At 52.1% G+C, this 25,851-nt stretch overlaps 1 long non-coding RNA gene across 1 annotated transcript; it reads left to right on the forward strand.

Moving 5' to 3' along the window:
• Positions 1 to 12,973: 12,973 nt before the first annotated feature.
• LOC148183778 (uncharacterized) lies at positions 12,974 to 16,953 on the forward strand. Its single transcript, XR_015773248.1, has 3 exons — positions 12,974 to 13,157; positions 13,295 to 14,568; positions 16,367 to 16,953. It is a non-coding gene; the product is annotated as an uncharacterized LOC148183778 (long non-coding RNA).
• The last annotated feature ends 8,898 nt before the right edge of the window (positions 16,954 to 25,851 follow it).

Consider the following 25,851-nt stretch of genomic DNA (forward strand, 5'->3'; position numbering starts at 1 on the left):
CCGCGCAGGGGCCGAGGGGCGGCCGGGCTCAGGTGCGGGGCGGCGGCGCTCCCCGACGCGGCCTCTAGATGGAGCCCTCCGGGCGCTTGGCAGAGCGGAGAGGGGCCGGCGGCGGGCCCGGGCCGCGGCGGTCCCGCCAGGATCCCCGGTCCGGCCCGGCCCGGCCCGGCACTGCACGGCCCGGCACGGCACTGCACTGCACTGCACTGCACGGCCCGGCCCGGCCCGGCACGGCACGGCACGGCACTGCACTGCACGGCACGGCACGGCACGGCACGGCACGGCACTGCACGGCCCGGCACGGCCCGGCACGGCACGGCACTGCACGGCCCGGCACGGCACGGCACGGCCCGGCCCGGCACGGCCCGGCACGGCACGGCACGGCACGGCACGGCACGGCTCGGCACGGCACGGCTCGGCACGGCACGGCTCGGCACGGCACGGCACGGCACGGCCCGGCACGGCACGGCCCGGCACGGCACGGCACGGCCCGGCACGGCTCGGCACGGCACGGCACGGCACTGCACGGCACGGCACGGCCCGGCCCGGCACGGCCCGGCACGGCACGGCACTGCACTGCACTGCACTGCACTGCACGGCACGGCCCGCACTCATCTGTCGGTGGGACAGCGGTGGCTGTGGAGTCCCCCCGGCAGCAGAGTCTCCTGTTCGCGGCGGGACCGGGAGCCCGCCGATCGCCGGTGCCGGGAGCCCCTCCCGCCATTCGGCGCCTCCTGCGTTGCCCGTGGCTGGAAACGGCCTTGTTACAACCCTCTGTTGCAACTCTCCGTCACCCACCGGTGCAGATCGCTTGTCCTCTTCCAGCAGTCACCCCCGCCCTTCCTCCCTTCCCCCGCAGGCAGCCCCGGGTGCCCCGTGCGCTCGGGGCCGTGCTCAGACACACAGCCGAGCCCCCGGCAGGGCCGGGTGGAACGAACTCCACACTAACACTTGGTGAGTTCAGGGACCTTCTCTCAGAGATGCTCTGAGTCTTTGTAACTGGCGATTTTACCGTGAGGAAATAACAGCTTGGTGGTGGGCTGGGGCAGCCGGCGAACCCCAAACCTCCTCCCGATAGTGTATTTTGCCTCAGTTTCCTCACTGTTTTCCCATAGCAATGAAATGAAAAACAGGAATAGCGGGCTCGAGAAATACAGAAAATTACACACTGTGACACGAAGCCTGAATCCCATGGCACGGGGGAACCCGAGTAAACCGGGGAGCCCTGAGCCCACTAGAACAAGAAGGGAAGGGAAGGGAAGGGAAGGGAAGGGAAGGGAAGGGAAGGGAAGGGAAGGGAAGGGAAGGGAAGGGAAGGGAAGGGAAGGGAAGGGAAGGGAAGGGAAGGGAAGGGAAGGGAAGGGAAGGGAAGGGAAGGGAAGGGAAGGGAAGGGAAGGGAAGGGAAGGGAAGGGAAGGGAAGGGAAGGGGAAGGGAAGGGAAGGGAAGGGAAGGGAAGGGAAGGGAAGGGAAGGAAGGGAAGGGAAGGGAAGGGAAGGGAAGGGAAGGGAAGGGAAGGGAAGGGAAGGGAAGGGAAGGGAAGGGAAGGGAAGGGAAGGGAAGGGAAGGGAAGGGAAGGGAAGGGAAGGGAAGGGAAGGCTTTCTGCTTGCTGCTCCCTTCCCCCACCACACATACTACAGTATCTCCTGGTGCCCCTTCCCACACTAGACTTCCTGGAAGTATTGCTTTGTCAACATTTAAACCCACTGAACAATTTCTGCCAACCCAAATTAAAAATACCGGCCTGTCCGTGGGGCCCCGGGCACTGCCGTGTGCCCTGAGGGACCGGGCAAGGCCAAGACCACGGCCCTCTTACTACTCCCATAGCTTTGCATCTATTCCACCTCGTGAACCCTGTGTGCTTATTTCCCTCTCCCACTTTAGATTAATCTTTTCTTTTCTTTTCTTTTCTTTGTTTTCTTTTCCTTTTCCTTTCTTCTCTCTTGCTTTTATTTCTTTTTCTCAAAGGGAATCTGAAGATCTCCCCCATAGTCTCTAACCCGGTGTACCACCCCCCCCACCCCCCCCCCCTTCCCCCAAGCTAGAAACATTTACACTTCAAAAGAGGCGGCCGCGTCTTTGCGGAAATTTCAAGAAAAATAAACTTTTGGGGGGAGTTGCAATGATAGCCATCTTTCGATCTGCTTCATTAGCTGGCTTTCTCCAGCTGATCAAGTCAAAATCTTCACCACTGATCCTGTTTCCCACCCTTGGTTCCAATACACATAACCTCGAAGGCCCTGTCAGCTTGCCTTCGAAGTCCTTTGAGTTCTCCCGTGCTGCCTTGGTTTCCCTAAGTTGCTGCCTCGCCTCGTCCCTGGGAACCAGGTTCTACAAGCCCTGCTCTCGGAAGCTGCTCCCCCTGCTCCTTTGCGTGCCCGGGAAGGGCGCTGTGCCCAGGGGCAATAGGGGTGGGGGGAGCCCCTCGGAGGGCTCAGGCCTGGGCCAGGACTTGCGCCCACGTTGGTTCCCTGTTTTCTAGGGGATGTCTGCAGCCAATTATGCTGGAAAACAGCTAAACACAACCTATGGCCATGGGATGCAGGACAGCGTGCTGCAGAGGTCAAAGTTTTGGATTTGTACGCCTTGGAGATGCTGCGAAGTTCTCAGCTCCACACCCTGTCTTCTTCCCCTTGTCAAGTGTGCAAACGCTTACCGCCTTAATGTTGGTACTTTGGAGGTGGTTTAGCTCAACCCTTAATATTGTCAGCACTATATTTAGGAATTCACAGAATAAATCTATGCTGACCTTCTAGGTGTATTTTTCTAACACAGAGTTTCTGCGTCAACTAATTTAACTTTCACCCTGAGAAAGTCGGTGGTGAAATCCCTGTCTGTGAAAAGACAGAGGTAAAAAACGATAATTCCCCCTCCACAAAGATGTGAGCATTGAAGGGAAGGAGTCGGCATGTGTGTGAGTGTCAGAGGGATCTTCAAGTTAGGGGACGCTTTGATAAAACGTTCCTGGACAACTTTTGGGGTGCGTTGTCTGAGGTCAGTATGATTTCTGGCCTGAGATTTCTCGCCGCCTCTGGCCCACGAGCACCCAGATGAAAGGAGTATCCACATCTTCAGTGTAGGGGTGTTGTGGGCTGATCATACCAGGGGGGAGCGGGTGATGGGGCAGGGCAGAGGTGCCAAGCAGTAGTGTGGAGATATGGAAACAGGAGCGAGGCTATGGGAGATTTCCGAGGGGTGCGTAGGGCCGGGCAGCGCTGAACAGGGCGGGGGGAGGCAGCCAGAGTCCAGCTGCTCCTCCCCGTCCCCCCAGCCGCTCTGCCCAGAAAACTCGAGATTGCTCTTGGTGGCCGAGTTTAACAAATAAATATAAAGTCAGGTTTTAAATGAACAATTAATAAGAAAGAGGACGCGAAAAGGATAAAAGACCCCCATCTTTCCCCTCCCCCTGTGTCTCTGAGCCCCTCTTCCCCTCTCCCTCTCTCTCCCCCTCTAAGCACCTCTGGTCACGTTGGAGGATGAGTTTTTGGAGAGCTTCTGGTACAATATGGAGCACCACGGGCTGCAATTTCACACTCCACAGCACATTCCCCCTAAAGCTACTTTCTTTTTTTCCCATCTAAGACCCCCTCATGTCTCCCCCTCTCTCTTTCTCTAGCTCTTTTGTGAGCCATGGGTGGGTTGCATGTCTGGGGGACGCCGGGGCCGCGAGGAGGCCGGCGGCCGGGCCCTGCCAGCGGGGCGGGTGCGTGTGTGTACCGGGGGGGCTGCGCTCCCCCCTCGCCCTGCCTGCTGCTGGCTTTTCCCTTCTCTGCATTTGTTTGCCCTGAATGGTAATAGCCCACGTGTGCTGCTCTTTATTCAGTCACCGACACTTTAACCTCTCCTCTTTACAAGAGAGCGTTTGCCACAAAAACGAGACAAGCAGAAGACCTTTTGCAGCCTCATTGAGGAGAAAAAAAAAAAAAAAGGAATAAAAAGGAAGGAAAAAAAAAAAAAAAAAAAAGAGTGGAGGTGGGGGGAGAGCCAACAATGTGAAGAGACACTTCTGCAACAAAGCCGCCTCTTAGCGCACCGGGACGGCCGGAGCTGGGGCGAGTCTCCAAGCCTTCCGGGCCACAGACATATGGGGCAGGGGCGGCTTCAGCACAGGTCGCCCCAGCCTACCCCTTCCCACCCTAAAGAGACAACTAGGGAGGGAGCACATGGCTCCCCGTACCGACCTGCGGCCACGGTCCATCCCTGCTCCTGAACATCGCACCCCGTGCGGGCTGGAGGAGCCCCCGCTGCTGTGGGGGTCCCCAGACCTGTTTCCTGTCGAGGCGGCTTCCACGGGCCGGCTTCGCCCGCTCGCCACGAAACTCCTGCCACCGATGTCTCCTTTTGTCTGTCCCACAGTCCCAGAGCCCCTTCGGTCGTCTGCCTGCTCATTTCTTTGCCCCGGAGCGGCGGAGAGGGGGTGAGGGCAGGGGGGTTTCGTGCTGCTCCTCTGACCCAAAAACGAACTAGCCCAGATGTGAACCCTGCCTCTTTCGTGATAGGAGACTGTGCCACTGGCAAGGCCCAGCTGTCTCTTGCCTTTGCCCTGGGCTGCCGCTGGGGTAGAGACGTGGGAACCCCCCCCTATTGCCTCCTCTCTCCCCCCCCCACTCTGGAGACGTCTTTTTTTTTTTTTTTTTTCCTTTTTGTCCTCTAATTTCTCCATAAAACTCCCGATGAGTGAATTAGACGCTTATTAAAGTCTCCTTTTAATCAGCAGTAGTGGGAGATCCTACCTCCCTCTATCTGCCCGTCCAAGGTTAGTTCGCCTCAGGGCGATTTGCAAATGTTAGGATTTACAGTTATCACACGCAAAAACATTTATATAACCCCTAACTATAATACACCCATAAAAACGGGGAGGCAGCGAAAACTGCTGCGGATCAGCGAAAAACCCTATGGCTTGCCCATTAAAGTCCCCGGAAAGGGTAATTCCAGCAGTCAGAAGGGCCAAAGTGTGGTAATGACTGCCTGGGATTCACATCTCCAAAAATGATCGCACAAAAAGCCCCGCCGGGGAGAGGGGCAACCGCTTCACTCCACTCCCTCTGCAGGGCCAGCAGAGGAAGTTGGAAGCAGACTTCTTCACACATGCACTAGAAAGTGAGACATACCGCAAGACAGACTTCCTTCCTTCCCTCCTTCCCTCCTTCCCTCCTTCCCTCCTTCCCTCCTTCCCTCCTTCCTTCCCTCCTTCCCTCCTTCCCTCCTTCCCTCCTTCCCTCCTTCCCTCCTTCCTTCCTTCCTTCCTTCCTTCCTTCCTTCCTTCCTTCCTTCCTTCCTTCCTTCCTTCCTTCCTTCCTTCCTTCCTTCCTTCCTTCCTTCCTTCCTTCCTTCCTTCCTTCCTTCCTTCCTTCCTTCCTTCCTTCCTTCCCTCCTTCCTTCCTTCCTTCCTTCCCTTCCTTCCTTCCTTCCTTCCTTCCTTCCTTCCTTCCTTCCTTCCTTCCTTCCTTCCTTCCTTCCTTCCTTCCTTCCTTCCTTCCTCCCTTCCTCCCTTCCTCCCTTCCTCCCTTCCTCCCTTCCTCCCTTCCTCCCTTCCTCCCTTCCTCCCTTCCTCCCTTCCTCCCTTCCTCCCTTCCTCCCTTCCTCCCTTCCTCCCTTCCTCCCTTCCTCCCTTCCTCCCTTCCTCCCTTCCTCCCTTCCTCCCTTCCTCCCTTCCTCCCTTCCTCCCTTCCTCCCTTCCTCCCTTCCTCCCTTCCTCCCTTCCTCCCTTCCTCCCTTCTTCCCTTCTTTCCTTCCTTCTTCCCAAGCTAAGGCCGAACAATTTCTATACACACACAAATGCACCTCCCCGGAGAAAGTTGCCGCGGTCGCGTTTCTGGCAGTGGTTCCCAAGCCCTGTTGCGAGCCCTGCCTCTGCCCCTCGCTTCCCTCCGCCACGGATGGCTCTCCGGTAGGATGGGATGCGCCAGGAGCTGGGTTGGGGAAGGCAGGCTCGTTTCCACCTCTAAACAAAGGCTGGAAACGCACCAACAAAGGACCTGGCGCGGCCCCTCGGCCCCGTGCGAGAGCCGCAGGTGAGGGCTGGGGCTTGCCCGGCCGAGAGCGGGGGGTCCTGTTTGCGGAGCAGTGCTAGAATCGGGGTGGGGGGGAAGAGGCGAGTCTGCAAGGGCTTCAGAAGAAACTAGTCGTAAGTTGGTGGGAAAACTTTCTTTCCCCTTCCCCTCTTTGTGGGAAAGCCGGGTAAATGGGCGAATTTTGCTCTCTCTCCTCCCGTGCCGTTCGCAAAGACGGGCTCGCTCCTTCCCTTCCCCTGGCTGGGAGCCGCCAAAGCTCAAGTTAGGCGCCTAATTAAAAAAAGTGGCAGGAAGACTCATTCCTCTTTAACATCAGTTGTTAATGGCCTCGGAGTTTACTGCCTCTGAGGAGGAAGATGCAGAGGGAGAGGCAGAGGGATGAAGTGCGGGGAAACAGAAGGGCTGAAAGTGGAGAGGGGGTCTCTCAGCGCAGTGGAGGAAGAGAAAGAGAGATTAAAGGAAGGGTGGGGGAAATAGAGAATTCTAACTTATAAAAAGGAGCTGGAAGGTGGAGGGGGCGGGGAAGGACTGAACTGTGAGCTGACACCAAATCCCTTCAGTTTCCCTGGCTGCCTCATCTGGGCAGCTCGGGCGGGATGCGGAGTCAGGAAATAACTGTGCGGGCGCGGAGAGTGGCACGCAGAGAGGCGAGAGGACGAGCGGATCCGGGATGGAGGGACGGACAGAGGGAGGGAGGTTTTCCGAGCGCGGAGCGTTATTCCCGGGTGCTTGCCTTTCCTTCTCACTCGGACCCCGGTACTTTCCTCCTTCCTCTCCTCCCTGAGATTTGCAAACCAAACGTCACCAATCAATGCGAGCCCCGGCTCTGTGGGTGCGTGTGTGCGTGTGTGTGCGTGTGTGAGCGTGGTTGCTGATCATGACCTGCTGGACTTCAAAACTCTGCCTCTTCTGACTCCCTCCCAGCCTGTAAGTTCAGAATTACAACCTTCTACATCTATGCAAACTTTTATGTGTCGGAAAATTCCTTTCTCTAGGAGAAAGAGAAATTGTCACCATGTGAACATCTGATTTCTGACACACGGGGCTTCACCCCTCCCCCAGCGTGGGGAAAAATATCTCCCGTGGATGTCTTTAAACTGTGCACAATCCATAACTTTGGCAATGTATATGTAGTGTTATTTCTGCAAGGCAGTTTTCCAGGGTTAGGGGAGGTGGTTGCATTCTGCTAAATGGATCCTTTGTGGTGAGTGCAGATTTATGCCCAGTTTTGATTTATAATTAAATTAGCTTCTAATTTGCAATATGTGCGTCTGTGTTTAAAATGTATCTAATCTGTGAAATTGAGGACTGGGGCACTTTAAATGAAAATCTACCTTTCGCCTCAAGGGTTTCTTTACGAAGGGATAGCCGGGAGGGCAGCGTGCAGCAGGAAAGTGAGGTTGTAATTTCCATTAGAAGATGTCAATCAATCTTTCTTTTCAATACATCAATTAATAAATCCGATTGGTGCTGCGGGCTGCTCCCCCCCCCCCCACCTCCCCGGGGCACTCTTTTTGGCCGGATGGGGAAGTGTGAGGGGAAGGCAAACTTTGGCAGGGAAGTCCCCGCAGGCAAAGCCCGACCCGACCCGCCCTCCCCCCCTCCCCTTCTCCCCCTCTCGGGCCCTGCGCGGGGCTCCGGGACCGGCTCCAGCCTCGGCGCGGCGCTGGGGGCGGCAGGCGAAGCCGGCGGGACTCCCTCCGTCGGCTCTCGGGGTTTGGCAGAACTAAATTGACACAGCTTGGTGAGATACGGTCAATTTTTTTCGCCCCGATAGTGGGGGTGTGCACACGCGGTTAGGTCTGGGCCCGGGACCCTCCGTCTTAGTTGATTTGTATTTATTTAAGCTTCACTTTTTTAAGCGACCCTCCCTCACCGTCCCACCCCATGCAGCTCTAACCCGGGCAATATTATCACCGGTTTCATTGGTTATTTTCCAACGGAACCGCAGCACCAAGCTTTAATTTTTCACAATTAAAAAGCGGCCGGGATGGCGGTGATCTCCTCCAGACTGACACCTCGCCCTAGCTCTCCCTGCTGTTAGCGAATGCTCCGCACCTACAAATTACCGCGGAAATGGGGGAAAGAGGGTATTTTTTTTTTTTTTTTAACGGGAAAATACAGTAATGCCTCTAATTTAGCAATTACACCGATTCTCCTTTATTTTCAAGTGGCGCTCGTCTTTCAGCAGAATGTCACCGTGGTGGGCAGGCGGGTGGAAGCCCGAGGACAGCCCGGCGCAGGAGTGCCCAGTGCCCACTTGGGGAAAGTTTGCCCGGCAGGGACAGGGCAGGAGTGGGGAAGGGGGGACAGCGCCGGGACACGGCGGCACCGAGGGCCTCCCCTTGGGTCTCTGCTCTTAGAGCTTCACAGTCAGGAAAACCGGACAAACAAAACTAATTCAACGTGTCGCCTCTCCCTGACAGAATACACACAGTATTTTATAGAAATCCAGCTACAGAAAGGGCTGACTTTCCTGAACCCACGACCAATGTAAAAAAGGCGCTCAGAAGGAGGAGAACATCCTCAAACTACTCCGTTGTCATCGTCATCATCATCATGTCCGTTTGATTTAAAAACAGCACGATAGGGAGAACGCTCTCACTGAACGCTGTCTCCTCAGCTTTCTTTTTTTCCTCCCAACCACTCGGCTTTGTACCCTCAGATTTGCGGGCTGCTGCTGCCGGTTTGAGTTGCTCGACACAAGCAGCGTTTTGCGTTTATCCAGCGAGAGGGGGAACGCGGGGTGAACAGAGGGCTGCGAGAGGGAACTCGGGGGCTACGGGGCTGAACTTCGGGAAGGAATGAAGTAAAAAGAAGAGCGAGAGAATGAGAGAGTCTCCCAGGCAGCTCGATCCCATTAGCTCCGTCCTTGGGTTGCATATTTATACGGTCTAGGAGGTGAACAGATGGACTATCAATTTAATTCCATCTTCAACACCATCAGAGATTGATTTTCTACTCGCTTTTAATTTTGCCATAATTAATTAGATCATTACAACTGTTTTCTATTGATCTCCCTATTTAAACCTCAGATGCAAAGGGACTTCAGCAGATCCTTTAAAAACACAGAAGGGAAAAGGAACAGAGGGGTTTGCAAACTTTCTAAAGGTTTTTTTTTTTTCAGTTTTGACTTAGAAGATTTTCGGTGCAGAATAGCAAAAAACTGCCTCCGTGGCCTTTTCTTTTAGGAGGCCTTTTTCGTTGCCTTTGTAATTTTCTTTTACGATTTGGTGAATCTTTGTCATATTTATATATAATATACAACATATATAATAGATTTAATTGGTTCGATTATGAAAACATAAGCTTGCACGTGTATATGCATATATATATATTCACACACAACGTGTTTAATATTGAGATTTACAGAGCTGGTGCACACACATTTATATATGAGGAAACTATCGACAGAAGAGATGTGGTTTTCTGAAGGGCGAATATTTTTATTTGCCTCCCGTACGTGTCTCTCTGTTTGTGCACTTGAATCCCTCTCTAGGTGGGGGATATTTCACCCTGCGACTCCATCAGAAATGACAAAGGAAAACCAGCGCTGTTAGCTCCGGTTCCTAGCTCGGTTCCCAGCGCCCGCCGCAGCCTTTCTTTTCCAAGCCTCCCCTGCAGCAAACGACTGACAGCCGGGGCAGCAGCACGGCTCTGTGCTGGCAGTCGGTGAGGTTTGTATTTTAAACCTCTGTATCCTTTCCCCACCACCAAAAAAAAAAAATCCCTAAATTAAAAGCTCTGTTTATATACTTAATTTGAGGAAACCAAACCGCGTAATTGTGCTTTTACCGCGAGCGGCAGCGCCGGGGAAAACCTCTCCGGCGGGGTTTGTTTGAAGCTTTGTTTGCAAATCATAAAATTGCTGACTGGGAGACGGGGGCGATCCGGAGACGCATCCGTCGGCGGAGCAGGTTTGGGGGGCTCAGGGGCAGCCCCCTCTCGGGGGAGAGGCAGTGCCGGCCCCCGCCCGCCTCAGCCCCGCGTTTCGCCCCCGCAGAGCCCGGGCCAGGCGCTGGGCTGCGGGACAGCGCAGATCCAGAGCCAGCACGGCCAGCAAAGTTTCCCGAGGTGGGGAGGGAGTCGGTGGAGGAAGAGTTTAAGAAATGCCCTGAACTTTCTGCGGACGGGAGGGAGCTCCGGGACTGGGGCAAATAGACAAAGGCCGATGGAGGGGGCTGTCTCGGCCGCCCGGGGCGCCTGGAGGGCGGCGAGGCAAAGCGCCCGGGGCCGCCGGCGGTCCGAGCGGGCCGGGAGGGAAGGGAAGGGACCGGGGCCCGGCCCGGCTCTCGCTTGCGTCTGGGGGCTCCGCTGAGGGTCCTTAGGAAGCTCCCGCGGTAAACACGGTGGGAACCCAGCCTTTCGAGGGGTGCCGGAGCGGACACCCGTAAGGAAAGGGGGTATTAATGAGGTGAGATAGCAAGTGTTAGAGGGGGATCTGGCGAGGAGGGTGTGCGTGGAGGAGAGAAGAAGCAGGCTGCCTCCTGCCAAAGGAGGGAGTTGGGGGTGACGGTCTCATCCCTCCCTGCTGAATATTCAGCGCCCCCCCGCCTTACCTGCTCTCCCTGAGCTCTGAGCCATGGCTCCTCTGCCTAATGGCCCGTCTCCCCGGGACGGCTGCAAGCCAGTAGATCCGCCGCGGCCTTTTCTTCGTTTCTCTCCTCCCCGCTTGGGTGTCTTGCTTTCCCCCGCTGACTTTCGAGATCTAGGCGCAACCACCCAAAACTAAACGGTTTAGATAACAACACACACACACCAGAGCACCACCACTACCAAAAAAAAAAAAAAAAAAAAAAAAAAATAGCCAGCCACAGAGAAAGAAACGCCGCTCTACTGAGCCGGGACAGGCTAAAAGGAGGGGAAAATAAATAACAATCAAAGCAAATGCAGCGCTGCTGCTTATAAAATTGGAGAGGGGCTCACCTGCTCCAGTCTACCAGGGCTGTGCAGCCAGGGAGGAAAGGGGCTGGGGGGTCCCGCGGGGATCCTGCGGGAGGGGGGACAACGCCCGGACTTGGAATCTGCTTCCCCTTGCCCCCCTCCCTCAAGCTGGCTACCTGTAGGGAAGTCTTGTTGTAACAGCAGATTAATTTGTTGTCTTATTACCATAAAAATGTGCTCGGAGAGGGGCTGGCAAGGGAGTGGGGGACGCGGGACAGAGGAGGAACTTCCTCCAAGTTGAAAAGGGAGGCGGTGGGCTCGGGCTGAGGGGGGAGCTCGTCGGGAACGGGCGGGGGATTGGTCTGGATGGTGGCGCAGCCCACCCGGGAGCTGGTAGCTCTCAGCTCGGGGTCCGGACAGACTCCAGGTGGGGTGGTGGGGTACAGGGATTCCGCCGTTTAGTTTGGAGGCGACAGAAGGCAATCCTATGAAGTCTACCTCTGTGAGAGCCTAGATTTTTGCCTCTGAGAGATTATTTATCCATCCATCCATCCATCCATCCATCCCTCCATCCATCCATCCCTCCATCCATCCATCCCTCCATTTATCTGTCCACTCGTCTCTTCTCTTGCTCTTACGACCACGTTTTGATAGAGGCTTTGCAACTGAAAATAAATAAATAATAAATAGAACAAAGCTCTAAAGAAAAGAAGAAAAATTCCCAGTGCTAAAGACATCACTGAACGAATATTTTTCTTTCTCTCTTTCTGCTCCCCCCTTCTATCTACCCATTGATTGAAAGTCTCTCTCAGCTCCAACAAGGAGTCCCAGGAAAAATGAACCATTCTGCTATCGATTCTTCATTAAAATTACATTTCTGCATTTGCTAAATTGGTTTTAAAAAGCTTCCCCTGTTATTATTGTCTTGTCAGAGCCGGCGGTGCTGGGCAAACAGTATTTAAAAGCTTGGGACCTCTCCAAGATGAGGCTGTTGGGGGTTATGTGTGTGCATGTGTTTCTTTTTCTAAAGTGTTTAGGAAAATGTTAACAACGCAGACTGGTGAAAAGCACGCCCAAGACAAGTGGAGAATTGTAAAAATAAGGAAGGCGGAGGGAATGCTTTCCTTCATATCGCTTAAAAATCATCGATTGCCTCTTCAAGCAAAGGGAAAAAAAAAAGTTTCATTTAAATAGTAAAATGGGGCACCAAAAGTCAATAATTGCAGCAAGGAGTATTTGCCTCAGACGCCGTCTCCAGCCCGGTGTGCAGCAGCCGCCGGATCTGTCTGGAGTGGTTCCTCACCTCCCTGCAGCCCGAGCCCTGCTCGCAGCCGCGCTGAAATGCTTCCTCGGTGAGATGTTTAAATAAGTCCAGCTAACCCTGACACATGCACCAGATTCCTCCGACCTTACCCCACAAACCCCACGGAATCCCCGTCCTCCCTCCCCAGACTGGTGTGGGAGAAACCCAGAAGGGACTCTGGGAGATTTACTTTGAATTCTGCAAATCTCTCTCGAAAGAGCAGGGAAGCAGAAATGTCTTCCTGATGTGTTTATCCCCTAATCAGTTCATTAGTTATAAACAACATGACATTAGAAGTTAGGAGGCAGTTGATATTAATTTTTATTTAACTAGTTGATGTTTAATCCGTCACGCCAGACTGCTTAGAGAGAGCTGCCTGACACAAACCAGTTAGAACTTCATACACCGCGATGATCGGCCGGGCATTGGGACAAACAAACGGCGGCGGGGGGGCGAGGGGCAAGGAAACAGAAGGGAAGGGAGCAAGGGGGAGAGGAGTAAATCCAGGAAAGAGGGGGGAAAGCAGCAAAAGAATCTGGAAAATTCCCCTTCCCTGTATAAAATGTTCGTGTGAATCGGCAGAGAAGGGAAGGGGGGGGACTAAGCATGAAAAATATCGCCAGGAGGCTGAGCCGAGCGGGCCGGGAAGGGCAGGTGCCCATGGCAGCCACCCCTGCGGGCTATGGGGGGCTTGGGGCGGGCTGGGCGGCAGGGCCGGGGGTTCAGCCCCTGCAGGCTGCGCGCCGTCGGGCAGAGGGGGGGGCACCGCCAAGAGAGTCCTCTCTTAATTAAAAGGGGCACAGGTTAATTAGCCCGAGGCTAGCCGAGGGAGAACAGCAACACATGGTGGGGCCGGGATAACCGGGAACCGGACTTTCCCCGGTTTCCCGGTGTGTAACAGTTCTCTTCGGTGCCAGACTGCGACCCTTAACCGAGGAGCGCAGGTGGTGCTACAGGTAAAAGGAGTGAACGATTTTGGGTACCTTAACGGACACGCGTCTCTTCCTATGTTAAAGCTGTGCTGAAGTATAATCTAACGCGAGTCTAGAATTACAGACTTCCCTGTTAAAATCTCTTTTTTCTCCCCTTGCAGCAAACTGGTGCCCCACGAATGGTTATAGCGTACCTGTTTGGCTCTACACAATCTCTATACACGTGAATCTCTGCTCTTTACCCTGCCGACACGTTGGACGCCCACCCTCGCCTTTGCTCCCGAGGGGACGCCAAGCATTATCCAAACACCTTCCCCTTCTGTGGTGGGACGCCCGGCGTTTCTTCTCCTGCGTGAGTGCTGCTGTGTGCCCTCAGCGTGCCCTTTCGCTCAGCACTGTTCAGATGTATTAATGCGAGCTATTATAACTATATCTGAGTGCATTTCACAATTAAAACATTTCTTGGCCAAGCAGGAAAACCCTCGGCAGCAGCTCGGTGCGTTGCCTGCCCTGGACGCCTGTTCCTCCGTGCGGCAGTAGCCGTGCGACTGTGACTACGGGAAAAGTGTTCTACAACACATATTTTAATATCAATTTCCATATTAATCAATCACCTCAAACATCTATCTGCTGGATAAAGGAAATAGTTCGCATTCCGAAGAAAATTGCCTGCTTTCCTGCAGTTAATAGTTAACTCCGTAATAGAAAGTTCCCAGGGAAATGCGGAGGCAGAGGGAGCGCGGCTCTTTGCTCCCAGCCAGCACCGGCCGCCTCTTCCCCCTGGCCGCAGCCTCTCCTAGCCCTCGGGAAATCTCCCCTCTCCTCCGCCGTGGGCTCGGGCTCTGGCTGCCTGCACCTTTTAGGAAAGAAAGCAGGACGGAGTGCTTTCAGGAATAAACTCCTGATGGGGCTGTGCTGTGCGAAAGGGAGGCAGACAGGCTCTTTCCCCATAGTCCGAGACAGAAAGTGGTGCAACAGGTAATAGGGCAGACACTAGCGACACGGGGAGCGGGGACGATTTCCAAAGGCTGGGGGAAATGCACATTGCTCGGCTGTTTGGGTTGAGAGCATTGTAAGGGAAGGGGTGCCTTTTCCTTTGTCCAACATAATTTCTCCCTTTCTCTGAGGCAGGGTGTGCTTTGAAGGGTGGAGAGGATATTAAAAACAGGGCCTGCGGAGGACCGGGCAAGGGAGATGCAAGGACAGAGGCGAGGCTGGACCCCGGCCGGGGACTTCGGCACTCGGAGGCTGCTCCCTGCGGTTCGGCCGGCCGGCAGCAGTGCACGGGCAGATCCAGCCCTTTCCCGGGAGTTTCGGGGTGACTTCAGAATTGCGGGATGTCCGTGCCGCCGCCGCTCTGTCCCGCCTTAGGGTTGGGCTGACCACCTGGTGCTTTTTCATGGTGATGGCGGAACGGGGGAGGACAAAGGGAGAGGTGAGAGGAGCAGGGTAAGGAGTGAGCCTCTCCCCTGTTCCGGGGCTCTCCGTAGAGGCTGTGAGATGATCACGAGTACTTTGAGCTACCAAAGTTGCAGGGATGCTGCTAACACGGGGAAAGGCTGCCTTTCCCGTGGCTGAGCTGATGTCAGAGCAGCGGAGTGGGAAGGGGGTTGCGAGAAGTTTGGGGTGGGTGGGGTGAATGCCTAGGGGCGGTGGGTTAGGCTTGCCGTGGGGTGGAACCCCACGCGGGACGCAGCCACAGGAACTCTCGCTGCCTTGGGGTGTCTCCGGAGGGGTGCCCGGCTGTTACCCCGGCCGGGCTGGGAGGTGGGCGTGAGGGACGGAGTCAGGGGGAGCTGAGCCAGGCGGCGTCGGTGCAGGCGTGAAGTTAGCGACCGGGACGTGGCGCAGGGATGAGAGGGCTGGGCGGGCGTGCCGGTGGTGGCCCGGGGCACGAAATCAACCCGACTGCGGGAGGCCAGGTTCCCCGCGCGGATCAGGCCGGGAGCTCCCGCACCGGCTCGGGGGCAGCCGGGAGGAGGGCGCAGTTTGGCTGTCTCGGGGCTCCCGGAGCCCCAGCAGCAGGGCGGCCTCGCCCCGCTCCCGGCCGGGCAGCGCGTCCCGCCAGAGGGGGCAGTGCAGATCGGCCGTGCCGGGAGCGGGGCCCCGGCCCGGGCAGGGAGCGCTGCCCCAGACCCGGGCAGCGTTAATCCCTCGCTGCCCTGTGGTGACGTTTAGATTGAAAAGCGCTTCCCAGAACCTTTCCACGGCCCCGGCTGGTGGTCCCGGTTGGAGGCGGTGGCTGACAAAACCAGGCGAAGTTTCCCGGGGTCGGGGCTACCGTACCCCCTGAGCGGGGCTGGGGGCTGAGGGCGGCAATGCTCTCCCGAGGGCTGGGGAGACGTCGGTGGGATCTCCTATTCCTTCTCCAGGTAGTTCAACACAAGTTTCTATCTCAAGGAAGGGGACCCGGCAGCCAGACGGCCTGCGGGTGCCCTGTGCTTAGGGACAGCCTTGGTCCGCAGGGCCCGGGAAACCTGGAGGGCTTGGGGAATCTGGGAAGTCCCAGCTTGGATTAGGATAGAAATGAGGGAGATGGACACGTAGGCGGGGGGCTTCCACTCGCCGTTGCCAGAATTGGAGAAAAGGAAAGGAAAAATGGAAGATCGCGTAAAAACTGTGAGAGATTGTGGCAGCTGAACACGCCCTGTGCCAATGTGTAAAAGAAGGTGAAAATAAAAGAAGCATGGAACTAAGTGAGAGGATGGAAATCAGGATGAATGGGTAGACAGAGAGACAGACATTGATCTTTACTAATATTAGAGAAAAATGTCTGAATGAAGAAGGGGATGTTTAATTTGATGATGAAAGGGGGATGGATGGATGGAGGGATGGATGGATGGATGGATGGATGGATGGATGGATGGATGGATGGACGGATGGACAGGATGAGTGAAAAAATAGAAAATATGAGAAGAGGAAAACCCCCCACCTTTCTAGCATTTGTGGACAGAAGGGACCGAATGAGGGGGCAGAGGAAGAGAAAGGATAAGAGAGGAAAGGATAAAAGGAAAGGGAAAATAAAAGAAAGAAAAAGAAGTAAAGAATAAAGAGGTATTTAAGAGCCGTCAAACACTTGGTAGACATGAAAATTAGAACAGAAAAGCTGAAACATTTATGGCAGCCTGCGCAGAGGTGATTTCCCCATTGGCATTTTATGGAGCTCCTAAATCTCAGCTTTACGCTGTTTTGAGCTGTAAAGAATTATTTTCCTCCGCACTTTTCTTTTTTAGGTTCACTTCCACTTTCCATTGCGGGTGCCCCGGAGCAGGGTGAGCAGCTGCCCTCGAGCAAGCGCCTCCCGTCGGGCCGAAGGGCAGCGGACAGCGGGGGCTGGCCCCTCCGCCCCGTGCGGGGACGGCAACTCCCGGCTCTGCAGCCCTGGCCACCCTCGGCAGCCCGGGGGTCTCGGGGGCAGCAGCAGGAGCGGCTCGCAGCCGGTGCAGAAGCAACAGTTCCCCGGCACGTCGAGGGAAGGGAAGAACCTGCTTTTCCCCCGGGCACGGCTTTCTCCTGGATGGGGAGGGAGTCAGCGGAGGCACGGCTGGGCTGCCTTGCTCCGCAGCTCTTGCCGTGCGCGGGGGCGAGTGTTGGGGAACGGCTACGGGAGCAACAAAAAACAGACCTCAAGGTGCAAGAAGTGAGGAAACAGTGGCTCTCCCTTCCCAGACAGCCTGTCCTTCCACGTCGGTGGAAAACTCCATACCTCGGTGGAAAACTCCAATACTCCAAGCACTAGTAATTATAAGAGGAACAATAATGACAACAATGATAATGTGTTTCCGTATATTAAAGCATAGAAAATAAATATCCTCCTACATCCGCTGCTTCCCTGGTTCCCGGATCTCTTGAACGAGCTGAGTTTTCAGTATTTTGGGGGCTGGAGTAGGTTTGAGAGGGGAATATTGAGTGGAAGAGTAAAAGCCGGGGGAGATGTAACTCGTGTGCCTTTCACCTTTTCCCGGGAACACAACCATTGTCCTTGTGACAAGAATCTCTGTTATGGTCTGGGAGCTGTAGAGAAAAGGGAACTTTGCAGGTCCGTCTCCTAACTCTGCTGCGGGCAGCTCCCTCCACCTCCCCCCCTTGCCCCACAACCCCGGGCTCTGAACCAGTTGATATAAAAGTGTGTGTGAGGGGGATAAAAGTTCCAGTCTCTCATGAGGGGAGAAGGCTGCAGGGGCAGAAGCAAGTTAATTTCCAGCCGATTTCTCATTACTCTTATTAACGCCTGTGAGGGAGAGAAAATTAGGCACACAGCACACGTTTTGGCCACTTCATAAAAAATGCAGATTTGAGAGATGATGCGAAATGTGCCCTCGAGTCAATGATTAAAGATAGCTGACTACATTTTTTTTTTTTTTTCTACTTGGAGTTGAGATGAGAAATGCCCCTGAGCTCTGTAGGTCCAGGAAGGGTCCTTTAATAACTGATAAATTGGCCCAAGAACTCCCTCTTCCCCTCTCTCCCTCTGCCCCTCCCCCAGTCCCCTCCCCGCCCTATACCCTCCACCGTCACACGTCGCCGACCGTCAGGGGAGAGATGCAATCCGCTGCCCTTCACCCGGCGATCAATGGGAATCGCTCTCGGGGGATTATTTCCCGAGCGGTCCATGTGTGCCTGGACAGTGACACCCCAGCGAGTGAGTGCGGGGAGCTGCTGCCGCTCCTGCCTCGTCCCACTCGTGTCGGCAACTTTCGCTCCCCACCATCCCCTTAGCTTGTCAACTTTGTCTGCCAGCTGGCCAAGAGACAGAGGTTCTGATTCAACAGCATTAAAGATTTGCGCTTAAGAATACTCGATTGAGGAGATGGCCGTTGTGAAAAGGGGAGTTTTCCCATTCGTTTTGAAAGCAGAGAAAGTTAAAGCTAATGGCCGCGGCCAACGCTGGCAGTTGTCATCTCTGCCCGATTGTCAGAAGTCGAGTCTTCCTCCAAGTTTCCTAAGAAAGTTTTGGCATCGACGGATGTCCGTGTGAAGGGGAAGCGCTCGCCTCCCCCTGCCACGGCCACTCCTAAGCGGACAAAGAAGCGTTTGCCGAGCCCTGCCAGGGGGAGGTTTAAAAGCACAATGAAGGGAAACTGTGAGGAAGAGCCCTGATCTGTCTCTTCCCTGCCTGGCGTTGGAGGTTACAGAACGCCCGGGCTGCTGGCTTCCAGGGCTGGCACTGTCGGAGGAAACAGGAGTTTGGAATGCTGAGAGTGGGGCGAAGGAGAGAAGTGCCCTCCAAAAAGGCGCTTCGATTTCTTACTCAAAAGCATCCTTCCCTGTCGTCCCCATCACAAACTTGAGAGGGAGAAAAAATAGAAAGGAAAGATAAGAGAGACGGGTTGGGGAGGGGGATAAAATCAAAGCTTTCCAGCCCGCTGGAAGAAGAAATGTGTATTTCTTTTTTCTAAACACTTCTAATTTTTCAAACCAATTGAAAATAATAAAATGTATAAAGAAAGCAGGGATGCAGTTTTCCAGAGCTCAGCTGCTGAATAACTCCTCATCAGCCGCACCGATTTCTTTGATTAATCCCGAGGTCTGAAGTGGAAGCAGTTCCAGTGTGATACCTTACACGCCAATATGCTTCTGCTTCCCTACTTTGTTAGACTCGTTTATGCACATTTTTTTAACAATAATTTCGACTCCTTTTCCCCTTAATAAATCCATTTTTTGAAGCGGTACCTGCTTTCTAATTGCCCTGAATAAATACCTTTCCCCATCTCTGCTTTCCTACGTCCAATGGCACCCCATCGGGAAGGAGGTCGGAGGCATCAGGCCGGGGGACCGGACCACCCCAGCTTCTGACAATTTCCTCCTTCTCTTTAGTAAGGAAGTTGTAATTGTAATTTCGTGTGCGAAACGGTGTGGACTGACATTCACTGGCTTAATGGGACTTAATGTAACTGTACACGATCCTTTATGCAACCATATACATAACGAGCACTCTCGTTGCTAGACGTATTGCCGACTCTCAGATTCCCTGTGTAACTATAAGTATATATGTTATGTTCACAACTACGCGCATATATCTGAAATAGATTCCTCTGTGGAGAGAAATACGTGGCAATATGTAAGAAATGTATAATATAAACCCGAATATTTATATCAAAATGAAGAGACTTTAATTTATATATATTTTATTGCATATAACTATTTCTTTTGGAGACAGCTAGGGAGCATTTAGTACGTGGCAAGATGCACCTGTGTGGGGATCTGAACGGGAATGATCCCTTGCGCTTGCATAGCTTGTGCTTATGAACATATATCACATGTATCTCTCTCCCCCCTCTTCTCCATTTATAAAATATCAATGTGATGCTTTAGAAAAGCTGTGAGCTCTGCACAGTTCTTTACCCTTTTGCCAGATGATGCCGTTGTTTATAAAATCGCACTTCTCTGCCAGGCGGCTTGCACCCTCCGTACTAATTCACACTACCGAGTCATTTATCCAGCTTTCATTTCTCCCTGAATTACCCGTCTCGGAGTCAACCAGAAGCACCAAATTCCTGCCTTTCTGATGAATGGACAATATTGTCTGCTCTTTTCAGGGCGAGAGAAAAATAGCTCGGGCGAGCGAGAGGGAAGCCGGGGGCTTCTGGGCGGCCGCCCCACAGGGATCCGAGCGGGGCCGGTCCCCGCTCCTCGGCCGAGCCCCCTCCGCTCCGCGCCGCGCTGGGGGAGCCGAGGGCGGGTGGCAGGAGCACCGGGGAAGGCTCGGCCGGGAGCCAGGCTGCCCCCGGCACGGAGAGCCGCAGCCCGCCGAGGACGCGCCTGCCTCCGCTCCCCGGCGTGCGGTGCCTGTGTGCGGTTTTCCTGGGCTGGCTTTGGGCTGCTTCGCAGGAGGCGCTAATTAGAGTGTAACTGCCAGGTCATTGATTTCATGTTACCAGAGTTGTTGTTGTTGTTGTGGGTGGGTTTTCTGTTTTTGGGGTTTTTTTGTTTTGTTTTTTTTTTTTTTTTTTTTAACACATGAAATATCAGCCCAGCTCAGAGGCAGTAAGAGCTGGGTTGGGGATAGTCTCAGAGACCCCCCAGACCCACAAAACCCAATTAACCTAATACACGCACACTGCTGGCTTGGGAGTTTCAAGCTCCAGACCCGCGGATCTGTCTGTTTTCCCTTTGTTGCTTTGTTGTAAGTCTCCTTCTGAAGACGATATCTGAATGCAGGGAGCATTATCAATGACTTTTAAATAATAACAAAGGGGAAAAAATAAAAATAATCAGCCCCGCCTCTTCTAGTTTCAATTACTCTAATTAAAAACCCGAAAGGCAATTCCTAGGCAATACCTAATAATAGAATTAGCAATCGGATCCATCATTTCACACGGGGATTTACTTGCAGGGGTTCTCTGCGAGCTCTATTAATAATAATAAAAAATCCTGCTAACCCTCTTTTTAAAATTAATAACTCTGTAATTATAATAATTTTATGTGCCTTTTTATAAGAAGAGGTTAATGTTGCCACAGTCTGGGGATGGGAAGGATGAAGTGAAGCGAAATACTGCTGCTTAAACTGACACCTTCCTATTTTATTAGGAGACATTATTATTATCAGACATCTGCAGGTAGAGAATTAAAATTAAAATCGCTTTCAACAATTCAATACACTTTTTATCAGCCATCTATCTGAAAATCATGAACATTCATCATCGGAGGCATTCTCCCTGAAAACAAGAACCCATTCAAATTTTATACAAATTATCATATTTATCATAGTCTGAAACTCTGGAGTAACATCTCCACAAACTGTCTGCTAACTCCCCAGGGAACTGAATTCCACTCCGCAGTCGCTCAGAGCAATTCTCGCTCCCTCTCCCTCTCTCCCGGCCCTTTCACACTATCTGCTTCCCGCGACTCCGCAGCCCCCAGAACAGAGGGAGCGAGGACGCAGAGCGAAGGGGGTGGGGGGAGAAGGATGCGGCGACAAACAACATTAAAATAACACACAACAAGGGGAAATGCGTCCCGACTTCTTTCAAGAGAAAGAAGTTTTGCCTGATGCAGGAGTCTCTAAAGATTGACGCTCTCTCTGCCGATTTTGGGAGAATGGCATCGGTTAATCTTTGAGGTTGATGTCTCTGCATGAGACCATTATTAGGAGCAGAATATTAGTAATAATAATAATAGCAATAGCAACAGTAATAGTAATAATAATATCTGATCCTCACCAGTTTGGTGGGGGTTTGGGTTGTTTTTTTTCTGGGCTTTTGTTCTTTTGGGTTTTGTGGGTTTTTTGTGGGGTTTTGTGTGTATGTGGTTGGTGGGGGTTTTTTTGGGGCTTTTTTTCTTTTTTTTTTTGGTGTTTTTTATTTTGGTTTCTTTTTGCCCCCCACCTCCCTTGGAGAATTCCATCAGCGCAGGGAAAGATATTGGCTGGTATTTGTGTGGGCACTAGGTGCTGGTGACAAACGACACGAATCCGTGCTTCCTGTTTGCGGGTTTGGATGAGACAAATCACTTCCCACGCTTTGCTAATGACATAAAGTTCATCAGTGCTGAATCAGGGGCTGGAGCGGCGCCGGCTCCACGCCTTCGTGCGTCCCCTCCGCAGATGCGCTGCTCACGCCGGGGGAGCGGCAGCGCGGAGCGGCTCTGCCCCGGCCCGGCCCCGCCGCCCCCGGCCCCGAGCACCTCGACACCGCGGAAAAAAAAGTAGTTCCAATACAATGTTTGTTAACTAGGTTATCTAGGCTGTAGAAGATTTTAATGTTGAATTTTATAGCTTTACCACGCTCTACCGTCCTTGTGAATATTGTAATATTGCATTTTTTACAAGTTACTCTTCTGTTAATGTTCCAGCTAGTAACTTTTATAATCCTCCTCAATGAAATTTTTTTGTATTCTTCCGCACCGTTAACCTCAATGGCGGCACCTCAGCCCCTGGCAGGAGGCAAAGATGAAATGAATTCCTCTTTAATCAGAAATAATAATAATAAAAACACACACAAGGCTCCTTCTGCCTTTTATTTCAGTTTCCCTTTTCGGGGAGGGGGTGATGCCTTGGGAGTCTCCAGCCCCTGCCTCCTGCTGTGCTCCTTGGGTGTGCCTCTGGCAGAGCCGGAGGTGGGCCAGGGGTGGTGATCGCCCAGCCCTGGTCACTTCGTTGGGGATGGGGGCTGTAGCCTGCCCAGCCCCGGTCCCTCTGCCCCACAACCCCTCCTTTGCCGCTGTATTCTGCTGACAGCCTGGAAGCTGGCTGTGCTGCAGGTGTGAGCAGGAGGCCTTCTCAGGGCTGCCCACAAGAAGGCAAAGTTAGGTACTTATTTTCCCTCTTCTTCCATAATTCTGTCTGTGGGTTGATTGAGATGCTCCACAGAGCAGCAGCTTTAGAGGAAGTCCTGCTGGTGTCAGTCAGTCGAGCTCGACTGGCTCTCTGGTTTCTGTTGACCTCAGCTGGGCTGGAGGTGCCCAAGTCCTAGCTGTTTGTTTTGCTGAGTAGTCTGAGATGCATCTAGAAGTGGTACATGTTCAGAAAATGCACTTAGATGGACTTCCAATTAAATAAATCCCTTTGGGTGTAAATAAAGCTGGAAATCACCTCCCCCCATCCCACAAGCTCCCCAACTTCTAGACAACCTTAAAAATGAATCAGACTTGCAAGCAGAAATGATCATCAGCCAGCAGAAGAAGGAATCATGCAGTAGCAATGAACTGAGCGCCTGTTAGCTGAGGGGCTGCATTTTGAGCAAGGATTGGATGCTGTTATTTCCCTTGGTTGCTAGCATTTAAGAACTTTGTCTCTGGCTCAGCCTGAGTCTTGTGTCAGTGAAATACTGGAGGAGTTTCTGTGTTCATTGCAGGGCATGTGTGAGGGCTGCCTCTCAGCCTTACCTACCAGCTACCTTCAGAAGCTGCCCTGACAGCTCATGGAATACTGTCCCCAAGATCACCCTAACAGCGATTTGTCTCAGTCCCATCTCCTGCAGTCAAGTGATAAAATGCAACTCTCAGCTTTGATGTATTTTCAACTAATACAGCTCGAGGAAAAGCCTAGCTGAAACCTTAGTAATAAAATGAGAAGGATATAAAGTTTGTAAATTTGTTCTTATCTCAAGCTATAACTGATTCATGACTGATACAGGGTTTGGAGATGACAGTGGGAATCTTGTGTACTTTACCCATCAAAACATTTTTCTTCTTTAAAAACACACAACAGGATTACTAGTAATTTCTGAGTATAATTTTTCTCTTAAAAATCTACAGCCGGGTAATCACTTAAATTCATATGGTCCAGTGTTAAAGAATGACCTGAAACCAAAACACACAAAAAAAAAAAAACCTTAATTTTTTAAAAATTATTTTTCAGCTATACTATTCCTTTTTTACCTTTATTTTTTTTAAAGGTGAACAAGTCCAACAGATGCAAGTTTCTCTTAAAAAATAAAATGGTGCAGGTAGGCCAGATTATTTCAACAGAAATGTCATTATTTAGCTAGTTAATACTCTGGTGTCACCCTGGAAGACAAAGATATAGACTAGTCCTTGCTCTAAAATCTTCATTTAGGAAAGAATTTTTCTTCAAAGCACCTATCTGAGAGCCTTATGGAATGCTTTTCAGAAATGCTTTTTGAAGTTAGCATGGGGCAGATAAATAGGAAAAACAGGTACAGTGTTTCTGCGTTATTGGTGAGAAGCAAAGGCGAAGGTAGATGGAAGGCACAGAGAAAAAGAGCAGCAAATCTGGGGACCAGGTTATTGCTAATGTGGTAAAGGACTGTCAAACAAAATGTTTAAGTTTCCTGCTCAAGCTTGGACAAAATCAAGAGCAGGTTTGATCTTCTCTTGTCTAGAGACCAGCAGGTCCCACCAGGTTTCCTGAACCCCACAGAGAAGCAGCTCCTCTTGGCAGAAGCACTCTGGCAGCTCTTGGATGCTCTTTCCTGCGATGTCTGTGAAGTGGCACAGGCTATAGAGCACTCTGCTCTGAGCAGGGCTTGCATGTTAGGCTGCCTGCATCCTACTGGGACAAAGTACCCTCTCCTGAGAAATGGTGTCAAAGGTCCCAGTAATGCTCTGACCAGCCTCACCTGTAGCCTCCACATGCCCCATACCCTCTGGCCCATGGGCCGAGGCCCAGGAGATCTGTTTAAGCTCAGAGCTGGGCCTTGCTTTGTTTATGCAGTAGGTGGACCTGTTCTCCCGACCCTTTGGATGGACTTTGGCCTTGCATTGTAGGCAGCTTGTTCCCTGGCTGCCCCCCTCACACATCTCTTACGGTTTAACTCCAGTTGTGTCTGTCACCTGTGACTTTTGCATGGTCTTTGGGCCCGCGTTGCAGCGTTTTTTCCAGTCCTGTCTGACCCTGCTGATGGAGCCTGCTGGCAGCTCCTGGCTGTGCCTGCTGTGCTCAGGCACTGTGCAATCCTGCCCCACCACTGTGTGCCTGTGCTGGGGCTGCCCTCAGCCCCTGGCTTGTTCTCCCTGAGTGCACAGCTGGCCCTTGTTCTTCCCTCACAGATGTCCTTGCTTATCTCACAGAGCTACTGCAGCCCTCCACACTCCTTCTTGAGGTTTGCATTCTTTTTCAGAGTTGATGTTGCTAACAGAAGGCTCCATCAAGGGATTACTTGAGGTTCTTGATACTGTTTGTTTGTATCCTGGCTGCAGCCAAGAATTAGAAAGATTATCTAAAAGCCCATACTCTTCAGTGTTTTTTTCACCATGAGAGCTCAATAAATACTTGCAAGATAAGAGTTTAATACTTTTTGAAATGTTGGCAGTTAAGATGTGTCCCTCTTCTGTTGCCTGTGAAATCAATATTCAAAACCTGTTCTTAGGATCAGTAAAAGATTCTTGGTCAGACAAAATTTGATGGAGAGATTTAGAAAATTCCCTTTCCCCTTCTCCTTCCCTTTACTATTTGGATACTTTTTTTGGATCAAAACCTGTGTAGTCTCTGATTATTCCTTATAGAGTCTATAAACTTCTTTTTACTATCTCTTCTCCTACTTAACACCTGTGTTAGGATATCTTAGTGCCAGTACCATTTTTTCCTGAAGCTTTTGAGAATACTCCAAGACTGTATTGCTAGATGCTTTTCTGCTATGACCATGTTTGCTGTTGTACGAGCCTTTATGGCCAAAAACCCATATGAAAATTTGTAAGCCTTGACTTAAATTTGGTATTCTCTTAGTCTGGGACAGTAGCCTCCATGTGTTTGCTTTGGCACATGAAACAAAGTTAACTTGAATGTCTTCATTTTAAGAACAAAAATACAGTGGAGTTTTTCCTCATAATAATTTTCTTTTTCCTTAAACTCACTGCTTCTCTTCTGAAAAAAAATTATACACAGTTTGAAGCTAGCTTGTGACTGCTGAAGTGATTTGGAGACAGATCTGCCAAAGTGTCTTCTGTGTAAGTGCTAGCAGTTTTGGACCTCGCACCTCATTCTTCTTGGGGCAGATTTAGGGAAAATGGAAGAAAGGACATAATTCTGAAACAAGTAAGTTCATGCATGTTGCTTTTCCATTACTAGCAGATCACTGACTAGTAAAGAAAATATACTTTCAAAAAAGTATGAAAAATTCCCCTTGGAAAGATCACTGATGAGCTAGCACCTTTGGAGAGCAGAAAATATTCTTCTATGGGGGTGAGAATTCAAGTTCACATCAGTGATTGTGTTGGCTATGTAAACGTGTGTGTCAGAGACCATTATGTCTTCACCCTGCCTCAGCCACCTGTTTTAGCGCTTGCACAGCTCGGTGCCGTCACTCTGCGGAGGCTG

The sequence above is a fragment of the Pseudopodoces humilis genome, chromosome 9 (genome assembly GCF_049639895.1).
Source record: "Pseudopodoces humilis isolate 2021_Gansu_Grassland_sample_001 chromosome 9, ASM4963989v1, whole genome shotgun sequence".
Lineage (NCBI taxonomy): Eukaryota > Metazoa > Chordata > Aves > Passeriformes > Paridae > Pseudopodoces > Pseudopodoces humilis.